Genomic DNA, 11,067 nt, shown 5'->3' with positions numbered 1-11,067 from the left:
GTTTATGGATTCCTATGAATCACTAATGTTAATGAGCTACTCTTAATATGTTTTATAAATATGGATTGATAGGTAGTTACTATCTCTTCCTATAATGTTTATGATCATGTTTTAATGAAATTTGTTAGGATATTGACTAACCACCGAGAGGAATTCTAGGTGGAGTTTGGTCCGATAACGTAGTTAGTTACCTAAGAAAATCCTTGTAGCAACCTAAAGTTCCAAACTATGTTGCCTATGTAGGTTGCCTTTATGGCTTAGCTAGTGGATCCACATATAGCTATTGAGTTGAAGTTGTTTCTCACGGAGTCTACCTTGAAAACTAGCCTCTATCTTCTCAATATAGGAGTTACATTGTATAGCTCGCATGATCTTACGATATCGGCTAAAGTTCTTATCCCACAGTCAAGTTATATGCAAATATGAAAGGTTTATTATAAGTTATGATGCTTGACCATAGTTTACATGATATTTCAAATGCTATAAGTTTAATTTATGCTCATTATGTTGGTCATGCATATCATGTCATTAGTTCATGTTCTTTTACGTGATCATGTATAACTCACATACTTAGTACCTTCTATGTACTAACAAATATTTTGCCTACATTGTCTCATAAGGCAGGGGAGGACAACGACCATCCTATTCATGGCTAGATTTTCTTAGTACTTAAAATTGGTGAGTCTTTATTCATCGAGGACATGACTTTCTTTCGTATTGCTATTTTGACTTTCTCTTATAGGATTTGGGTGAGCTAGGAGCTTGTCCTAAGCCCCCATCAAGTCTAGAAAGGAGGCATGTTAGACGTTAAAAATGATGTAGTCCATTTTGGACCTTTACTGAAGTTTATTGTCTTCGACTTCTATAAGTTGACACTTCCGCTTATTACTATATTTTCCTTTACCTTATGTATGCAATTTATGCTAAGATGGATTGGTTGGGATTACTTGTAATTTTGATCATCATGATACATCTAGGCCCTAGGCTTGGGTCGTGACACTACTTGTATCTCAGCAAACGGTTTCTACAAAATACCATTTATACTCAATACTTTAGCTCATATAGACAATAAAAATATGCATAAAATGAGTAATAATATACTCAGACTTTTTTCTCAATCAATATATGGAAATATATCATTTTTAACTCAAAATAATGCATGATATTAAGCTACTGTAAAATGCATGAACAGTAAACTCTAGAATATAAATAATGATAATAATTATAGTAGGAGTAAATTTACAAAGAACTCAACGAAAGAACCATAACTTATTATAAAACTAAATAGAACATAATTAAAACTCAACTTGAACTCATACTGACTGAATAAATATGTACGGCGTGATGACAAACTCATTTCAATTCTATGATTATCCTTACATACCTAGAGGAACATTGTTCTTACCATAAATCGAATGATGCAAAGACTACGCTTGAACCCTAGCTTGTTCTCCTTTTTAATCCTTGCTCTGAATCTTCTAATTTTTAATGAGAGAAACGAATCATACGGTAATGATAAATTATCCAATTTAGACCCAAAATGTTAGTGTTTTGGTTTGGAAAGGCTGGGAGAAGACCCAACTACCCCTTGTTAAAATTGTCTTAGGGTCGTCTAGGGGTCGACCTATGCATTGAAGAAACTCCTACGAGCCGTAGAAAACCCTTTATAGAAATGGGTACCCAAATAGGGGCTCATTGGAAACTGTAAAATTAGGTCTATGACCTATTCTATGGGCAATAAAGGCTGGTCATAGACTCGTGCTAAGGGACTCTAAGGGTTGGGGGTCTACAGGCCCTTCTACGGGTCATAGATTTAGGTCATAGAAATGTTCAAATATTTTAGTAGCTACTGGAATTGCAAGTTTGGGTATACGAGTCCTTTTTAAAAATTGTAGATCCTTTGACGGGTCATAGAAAAGGTTCATAGGATGAGGTTTGATAGTGGGCATTAGGGTTAGTTCTATAAACTCTTCCTACTAGCAATAGAAGCAATCCGTAGAAGAGCCTCAATTACTCAGAAATTTCACCAAGTTAGGAAGGGTTCTACGAGTCCCTCCTATGGTATGTTTAAGCTTCTACAAATAATAGATTGCAATCGTAAAAGCTCTCTGATAGAAAACTTAGTTCCTTTCCCAAGGATCTTTAGACTAATCTATGTTAAAACATTTTGAGGTGTTACAATCAGTTCTTGCTGTAAATGAGTTTCCGAAAGTGTTTCCTGATAATCATTCTAGTATTCCTCCTAAAAGGAAAATCAACTTTGGTATTGACCTTCTTCCATAGATGCAACCTATCTTTTTTCCTCATTATAGAATGGATCCGACAGAACTTAAGGAGTTGAAGGATCAGTTAAAGGACCTTTTGGATAAAGGTTTCATTAGACCGAGTATCTCTTCCTGGGGTGGTCTAGTTCTATTTTTTCACAAGAAAGGTGATTCTCTTTGCATTTGTATTGATTATCGACGGTTGAAAAAGGTTACCATCAAGAATAAGTATCTCATTTAGTGGATTACTGACTTTTTCGATCAGCTTCAAGGTGCTAGTTACTTTTCCAAGATTGATCTTCAATTAGTTTATATAAAATTAGAGTGAGAGAATGTGACATTCTATGAATATTTGGTTGTCTTTTGAACTAACGAATGCTCCTTCAACCTTTATGGATTTGATGAATAGGGTATTCAATCTATATTTGGATAGGTTCATTATTATGGTCATTGATAATATGTTGATCTTCACTTGTAGTGAGGATGAGTGTGATGATCATTGGAGCATTATCTTACAAGTTCTCAAGGATCGTTAGTTGTTTGCTAAGTTAAACTAGTGTAAGTTTTGGTTGCGATTGGTTGCATTCCTTGGCCATGTTGTTTCTGATGATGGTATTAGAGTACATCCTAAGAAGACCGAGGTGTTTAAGAATTGGACTAGACATCTATATCCCTTATATATTTGGAGTTTCTTAGGTTTAGTCAATTACTATAGAAGGTTTACGGATGGATTTTCCTCTATTTTTTTTGCCTTTGATGACTTTGACTCAAAAGAAGGTAAAATTCCAATGTTCAGAAGCATATGAGAAGAGTTTCCAAAACATGAAAGATTGGCTTGCTTTCACTCTAATTCTGACTCTACCGAAAGGATCCAATGGTTTTGTTGTGTATTATGATGCCTCAAGGATTGGTCTTGGTAGTATGTTGATACAAAATGGTAAACTGATAGCCTATGATTCTAAGAAAATTAAAGCTCATGAAAAGAATTACCTGACTCATGACTTGGAATTAGCGGCGATTGTGTTTTCTTTGAATATATGGAGACACTATCTCTACGGTTTTCATGTAGATGTTTTCACCGATCATAAGAGGTTGCAATATGTGTTTAAGCAAAATGAATTGAATCTTTGACAAAGGATATGGCTTGAGTTATTGCAGGATTATGACATGAATATGTTGTATCATCCGAAAAAGGTAAATGTGGTTGTCGATGCTCTTTTTAGATTATCCAGGATGAGAAAAAGTAGTTTGTTCATGATGTGCATAGACAAGCCCATTTAGGTGCTCATTTGGCTGATTCTGAGGAGGTGGTATTATTGGGAAAAATGACTCAAAAGTGTCTCTTTTGTCGGATGTGAAGGAAAAACAAGATACATATCCAACTTTTTTTGAATTAAAGAAAGCGGTGTCCGAAAAAGTCATTGAGACTTTATACCAAGGAGGAGATGGTATGCTTTATAACAAAGGTTGTTTATGTGTCCCCAATGTTGATGTACTGAGGGAAATGATATTATCCAAGGCTCATAATTCTCGGTATTCTATTCACCCGAGATCCACTAAGATGTATCATGATTTAAAGAAAGTTTATTGGTGGAATGGCATGAGGAAGAATATTGCTGAATTAGTGGCTGTCTGAATTGCTAACAAGTGAAGGTTGAGCTTCAAAAATTAGGAGGTTTGGCTCAACATATTGAGATTCCTTCTTGGAAGTAGGAAGACTTGAATATTGACTTCATTATCAGCTTACCTCGTATGTGTCGTCAATATGTCCATTTGAGTTGTTTTAGACCGAGTGACTAAATCGAAACATTTTCTTCCAGTTAATACTTTTTACTTAACCAAATTGTGAATGTTGAAGTTCCTAAATAGAGCAATTATTGTGGGGTTGCTGCTGTGTGAGCAGCTCCAAGTTGCTCAGCTGGAGATCCATGTTGTTGCTTTTTATTTGACAAGGTGCTGTGAATAGCACACCTGGTATTTTTGCACCTACACAAAAACAATCAAACAAAGACAGGCAACCAAACAAACATAAGACCCAAGAGGGGCTTCTAATTCTGCACAATCCTTTTGTAGCACTCTTGGTGAAGATATTTGATTTGGTGGTTGTATCTATGATGTCCTCTATGTAGTTATTGTTAATCCATGTTGATGTATCACTCCAGCAACCTGCAATAATACAACAAACAAACAAAAGCAAGAAAGGACTTGCACAAGCTAGCAAAAAGGAAAGGACCTCTAAGAGTGCTTTGGAGCCTGTTAGTTTTTTCAAGGTCACTCGACTAACATCTCCAATTATCCGATTGAGCTAAAACTTTTTGAGCTTTGCACATACAGCCTTTTCTTTAGTCCTACAAGATTTGGAGGCTTTTTGCACAAGTTGTAATTTCCAAATTGCAAATTTCTCCCTCTTTAGGCTTAAGACAGCTGAGTTTTTCAAGGTTGCTCACCTAATGTCTCCAATTATCCGTTTGAGCTGAAACTTCTTAGTCCTTGCCACTATAGTATTTACTGCAATACTGCAAACTTTGGAGGCCTTAGTACAGGTCCACATGATGCAAATCACTCTGCACATCATACCCTGTTATAGCTTGGTCTTAGTTCCAAATGTTGCATATAGGAAGTTGGCATGAATGGGAGGCTGAAGAATTGGTGAAGTCCTAGCATGCCAGGCTGCTATCTGTCTTTTGTTGAAGTACTTTGAACCTGTATAAACAAGTGGCAAAGAGACAAACAAGAGAGATAGGTGCATATGCTGTTGCAGGTCCTTGTGCACCTCCATGTTACTTCCACAGTAGAGGGGGTTAATATGCTTGTTATTGCAAGCTACTCCCAAGAGGAGACCCTTCAATGTGAATAGGATCAGCTCCTCAGAGTACCTCTACCCACAAACAAAAAAAGAAAAACACACAAACAAATAATTCTGCAAGTTGTTGCAACTAATACTAATGACTTGTAGATGTTCCTTGGGTGTCATAGGTTGGTGGAGTTGTTGTTGAAGGATGTTGTTGTTGACAAAGGTAAAAGGCAAGTTGAAGGTGTTGTACAAAAGAGTCCCTAAGCAGGATCTTGTGTTACTGCAACCCTTAGAGCAAATCCAAGGAGGGCCTGCATCAGGTGATGTAGGCAAGCTCCCAATTGTAACATATTGCATCCTGCTACTACTGCACCATGGAACAAGTAAGGCTGTGCCTCCAAGTGTAGATTGAAGAGATGCAAGTTTGTGTGTACCTGCACAGACAACCAAGAGAGGAAGAGAAAGAAGAACTACCCTATTTCTTACCTCAAGAGGCAAGTTGTTATGTCTAGGAAAGCAATAAGAAGAGGAAACTCTCCCCTTTACAATGGTCCTAATTATAGGATTTTCAAAGTAGCTATAACTATACATAGAGATATCCAAGTTGAAGATCAAATTAGAACAATAGTTTGGGGGAGGTCAAGGGGGTTTCTTGATCCTTTTGAGCCGCCTTCTTCTGAAATTTGTCATTCCCAGCATGTCTATTTCCATGTGAGCTCTAGATTCCCTAGGGAGGTCTTGCTTGGTGAAGTAGAACTCAAGAGCTATGCATGTATAGTTGTATTTGGAAAGACTATAAGCTGTGGAGTTGGCTTCTCTAAAGGCATGATTGCAGCTGAACTCTTGAAATTGGATGATGAGGCTATTGAGTTTGTCCAGCAGTTACTTAATATACCAAGAAGGCTTTGCTTCATGCTGCAGCTATCTGATAAGCAACTGAGAATCAACCTCCAGCACTACCTGTGAATAACCAAGATGAAGTCACCAAGAGAGACCAAAGATTACAGCTTTAATCTCTGCTTAATTGTTAGTTCCAGCACCTAGAGGAATTGCAAAAGCAAAAATGAGCTCACAAGATACATTTCTAAGGATTCCTCCTCCACCAATGTTGCCAGGATTATTGAGAGCACTACCATCATTGTTTAGCTTCACCAAATGATTAGGAGGCTTGGTCCAGCATACAGGGGTAATCTTGATATCATGGTAGCATTGTTCAACTAAGGGGATAAGGTCTCTCCAATTGTTAGTCCACATAATATAGGGAAACACACTGTGAAGCAAGTGGAAAATGTCCTTAAAGACAGAGAATTTGACTCTTGCAAGATTAGACTGCTTCCCTCCATACTTGGAAGCACATCTATTCTTCCAAAGGTTCCAACATATGAAGATAGGGAGAGCCTGTAACAAGAGACTGTGGGCCTCATTCTTATACTTAGCATTCCACCACCTCATTAGCAGATTTATAAGAGGTGTGTACTCCTTGTTAATGCCCAAGGAATTAGCAAATACACTCCAAGTACTCCTGGCAAAGGCTCCTGCAACAAAGATGTGATCTATGGTATCTTGGCTAGGTTTGTAGCAGCAGTAGCACTGAGAAGGAGGGTGGCCAAATCTGATAAGCTTGTCATTGGTGGGAAGCTTCCTTCTAATAGCCTTCCAAACAAGAAAGGAGCATTTGAAAGGGATGTGTTGGTGCCAGATATTGCAGTTAATCTTGGTTTTGGGCCTCTTGTCTCTGATGATATCCCAAGCAGAAGAACAACTAAACTCTTAATTATTATTTAGTGTCCAACATGGTTGGTCTTGCTTGAGAGGCTGATGGTTGATGTGAGTAGCAATAATAGTAGACACAAACTGTGGAGGAGCCTATTTAATGAGCAAATCAGCATTCCATTGTCCATTGTTCATGAATGCTGAGACTTGGATATTATTGAGCCTGCAGCTGTGAGTGCTGAATTGATCTAAAGGGCCAATTCCCAGCCAGTTATCCCACCAAAAGAGGCAAGAACTAGACTGAATTTGCCATTGTATGTGAGGTTCAACATTACACTTGTTCTTCATCAAATGCTTCTAGATCAGAGATTGTCCAGAATGCCATTTTTTGGTAATGGGATTGGACCTTTGACAATACTTGGCTTTGAAAAACTCCCCCCACAGAGAATTCTTGGTCCTAAATACCCACCACTATTTATATTGGAAGGACTTGGCCACATCAGATATTTGTCTCACACCAATACCTCCTACATCATAGGGGTAACTAAGGTTCTTCCAGGGGGACCAATGGTACTTCCTCTTGTCATTTTTCCACCCCCAAAAGAAATTTGCAGTGATGCTCTGGATTTGTTTGATAGTGGTTGCAGGAGGGGAACTAGCTGAGAGAAGATGAATAGGAAGGGCTTGAATGACATGCTTAATCAATGTGACTTTGCCTCCATAGCTGAGGATCTTAGCCTACCACCCTGTTATTTTATTCACAACTTTGGCAATCAAATCAGAGTAATAAATGATCTTCTGCCTACCAATATAGAGAGGGCATCCCAAGTAAGTGATAGGGCTAGTCTTTTGCTTGAAGCCAGTGATCCTCTTGATCCTTCTTACATTAGAATTGAAGGCATTAGAGGGGACCATGAAGTGGCTTTTATCTCTGTTGATCAACTGACCTAAAGTACTCTCATAAGTGTGCAAAGTATCCATAATGAGCTGCAAGGTTTGAGACCTCCCAAAAGATAAAATGATCACATCATCTGCAAAGCTGAGATGATTAATCTGGGGGACCCTCTTTGCCATGAAAAAGCCATGATACTTGGGATGATGCTGAAGATTATTCATAAGTCTTGACAGCACTTCAACCCCAAGGATTAACAAGGTAGATGAGAGAGGGTCTCCTTGTTTAAGGCCTCTAATGGAGTGAAAGAAACCATGTCTTGAGCCATTAATAATGCTGGAGTACCAGTTATAAGACATAATCCTCCATACCATATCAATGAAACCTTCCCCAAAGCCCATTCTCCTCAAGACCAAACAGATATAGGACCAAGAAACTCTATCATATGCCTTGGCCATGTCCAACTTAATGACCACATTGCCATCCATATTAGGCTTCTTAATCTGATGAATGATCTCTTTAGCAAGCATGATATTCTCATAAATGCTCCTATTCTTGACAAATCCAGATTGGTTAAAGGAAATAAGATTAGGAAGAATGGGAGCTAATATAAGGCAAAGAAGCTTGGAGATGATCTTATTGGTGAAGTTGCTAAAGCTAATAGGCCTAAATTCAGAAAGCTTGTTAGGATGGTTAACTTTTGGGAGAAGAACCAAACAGGTATGAGTCAGGTATTTAGGCAGGTTTTGACCACTAAAGAAAGCAAGGACCACTTTGAACAAGTCCTCCTTAATGATCTCCTAGCATTCCTGAAAAAAATTTCCCTTTATCCCATCAGGGCCAGCTGCTGAGTTAGGATTCATAGAGAATATAACATTTCTCAGTTCTTCTAAGGTGGGGAGAGCTTAGAGATTCCTGTTCTGGTCATCACTGATAAGCTTAGGGATATATTGAAGGGCATCTTCCTGGATATGATGCTCCTTACCTATAAAGATGTGCTAAAAATGAGCACAGGCAGCCCTGGCTATATCTTCTTCTCCCTGCAGCCATATGCCTTCTTCATCTTGAATTCTATGAATGTAAAGCTTCCTTCTACTTCCTCTGATAACAGCATGGAAGTACTTAGAGTTCATGTCTCCATCTTTGAACTAGTGTAACTAAGTTTTTTATTTTAGTATGGAGTCCTCCATCTTTAAATATCTAATATACTCAGCATTGATAGCATGTAGGTTGGCTCTACATTCCTCATAGTTGGATGAAATCAGTTCTTCTTCAGCTTGTCTAGCCTTGTCCTCATACTTTTTTACCTTGGCATATATGTCCCCAAACTGCAGCTTAGATCGCCTACTAAGACTAGTAGATAATCTCTTCATTTTCTGATGGAAATACCACATGGGATTGCCTTCAATAGGATTGTTCTAGCAGTTGCTAACAATCTCCATAAAGGAGGGGTGATTAGTGTAGCAGTTCAGAAATTTGAAGTATTTGATGTGATGATGATTGTGCTCAGTTATTTCTAACAACAAGGGGCAGTGGTCTGAGCCCTCAGTAGAGAGGTGAGTAATGGTAGTCTGAGGCATCACTTCCAGCCATTTTTCATTGACCATACCCCTATCTAATCTCTTCCATATTCTGAATAATATACCCCTCTGATTAGAACAGGAAAACTTCTGACCAGAGAACCCCAAATCTTGCAAGCCACAAGCTTCTATAATGCTAATAAACTCCAAACTCTTTCTCATATTGTATATGGCTCCCCCTAGTTTCTCTTCAGGATCTATAATCACATTGAAATCACCTAAGGTGCACCAAGGAAGGGAGGTATTGGACTGGTGAATCATACTATCCCAAAGAGGTCTTCTGAGGTAGTCTTTACACTTAGCATATACAAAGGATACAATGAACTGATTTGGATTCATTACATGGTTAATTTCACAATTGATTACCTACTCTCCATTATCCAAAATCCTACAGTCCACATCCTTGGTCCAAAAAAGCCAAATTTTACCATTTGGATTGCTAAGTGCATGATCTATATTGAGCTGATTTCTGAAATGATGAATCTGAGAGCTATTAGAGAAAGGCTCCAAAATTGCAAAAAAAGAAACCTGATGGATATTCTTGAGAGATTTAAGTCTTTCCATGGCTCCCTGGGTATTAATACCCCTCACATTCCAATAAAGAGTACTAATCATTGGGAGATTTTGGAGGTGTAGGATCTAGTTTTTGGTCTACCCTTGGTGGCAGAGTTAACAGTGTTACTTGGTTTGGATTTGAACTTTGTTCTGTATGTACCTCTTGGAGATAATCCTTGAGAGTTGTAACCTTTTGGATCTCATCTTCATAGACATTATCCCTGGATGGGCTGAAAGCTTTGATCAATTATTCACTCACAGCATCATCCTCATCATACTCATTCATAGGCTGATTATCACTATCCTCTTCATCTTTAGAGACACACACAGCATACTCATCAACCTCAGGAGGAACTTCATTATTGGTGTTGAGAGTACAGTTGAGTTGGGGGTGAGCAGTAGTTGCTTCAGAAATGAGACCTGCTGAGTGGGGGGGGAGAAGTGAGGATACAATGGGCCTGAAGAGGGGTTATATCCATTACCACTTGATCATCATCAACCACAAATTGTTGACAACTCTTATCCACATGCTGTAAAGATATATTGTCAAGAAACTTAGGAATTTGACATTTCTCAGCATGATTTTTTTCATCTATTTTATTCTTTCTAGCATCCCTCCTTTTTTACTCAACTTGTTCTTTTTTGTAGTAGAATGTTGGACACTAGTGCTGGCAATAGACCCCAATTCCTTAGCCATAGAACCTTTAGGAGTTGGCATGGTAGGATCCTTTGCAAGATCCTTTTCTTTAATGGTTGCAAGCTGGGCTGTAGCATTTATATCAGTATGATCAGTGGTTGTAGGGTCTCTAAGGTCACTCCTAGGGTCAGTGTTTTGGTTCTCATGTAAAACATGAGACAAATCCCTTCCCCTTGTGGTTTCCCCTTCCTGCAAGTTAGAATATTTCTCCTTTCCTTTTCCATCCTGACCCGCAATAGTTTCAGCATCAACAACATTAATACTCTGGGGCAATCTGGGGATTGGGAGTATAAAGTCAATACCTGGGGGGCTTAATTCTTTGTTTATATCACTATTGGTTTTACCTAGCCCCTAATTAGTGGTGCTATCCTGACCTGTTGGTTCCTTCTTGAGAGAAGTCTGTATTTAGCTATGTTCTATCCCTGCATTTTGGTTAGTAGGTTGATCTTGCTTAAGAAGATCAACATAGTTATTGAGAGTAGGACTTGGAATAGAAATCTTACCTGGATCAGCATTGTGTTGCTAAACTGAGACATATTTACCTTTGGATGCTGCACCTGTGGGTCTGGTGT

Source organism: Solanum dulcamara, chromosome 10 (genome assembly GCF_947179165.1).
Source record: "Solanum dulcamara chromosome 10, daSolDulc1.2, whole genome shotgun sequence".
NCBI classification, from domain to species: domain Eukaryota; kingdom Viridiplantae; phylum Streptophyta; class Magnoliopsida; order Solanales; family Solanaceae; genus Solanum; species Solanum dulcamara.
Note: the sequence above shows the minus strand (reverse complement) of the source record.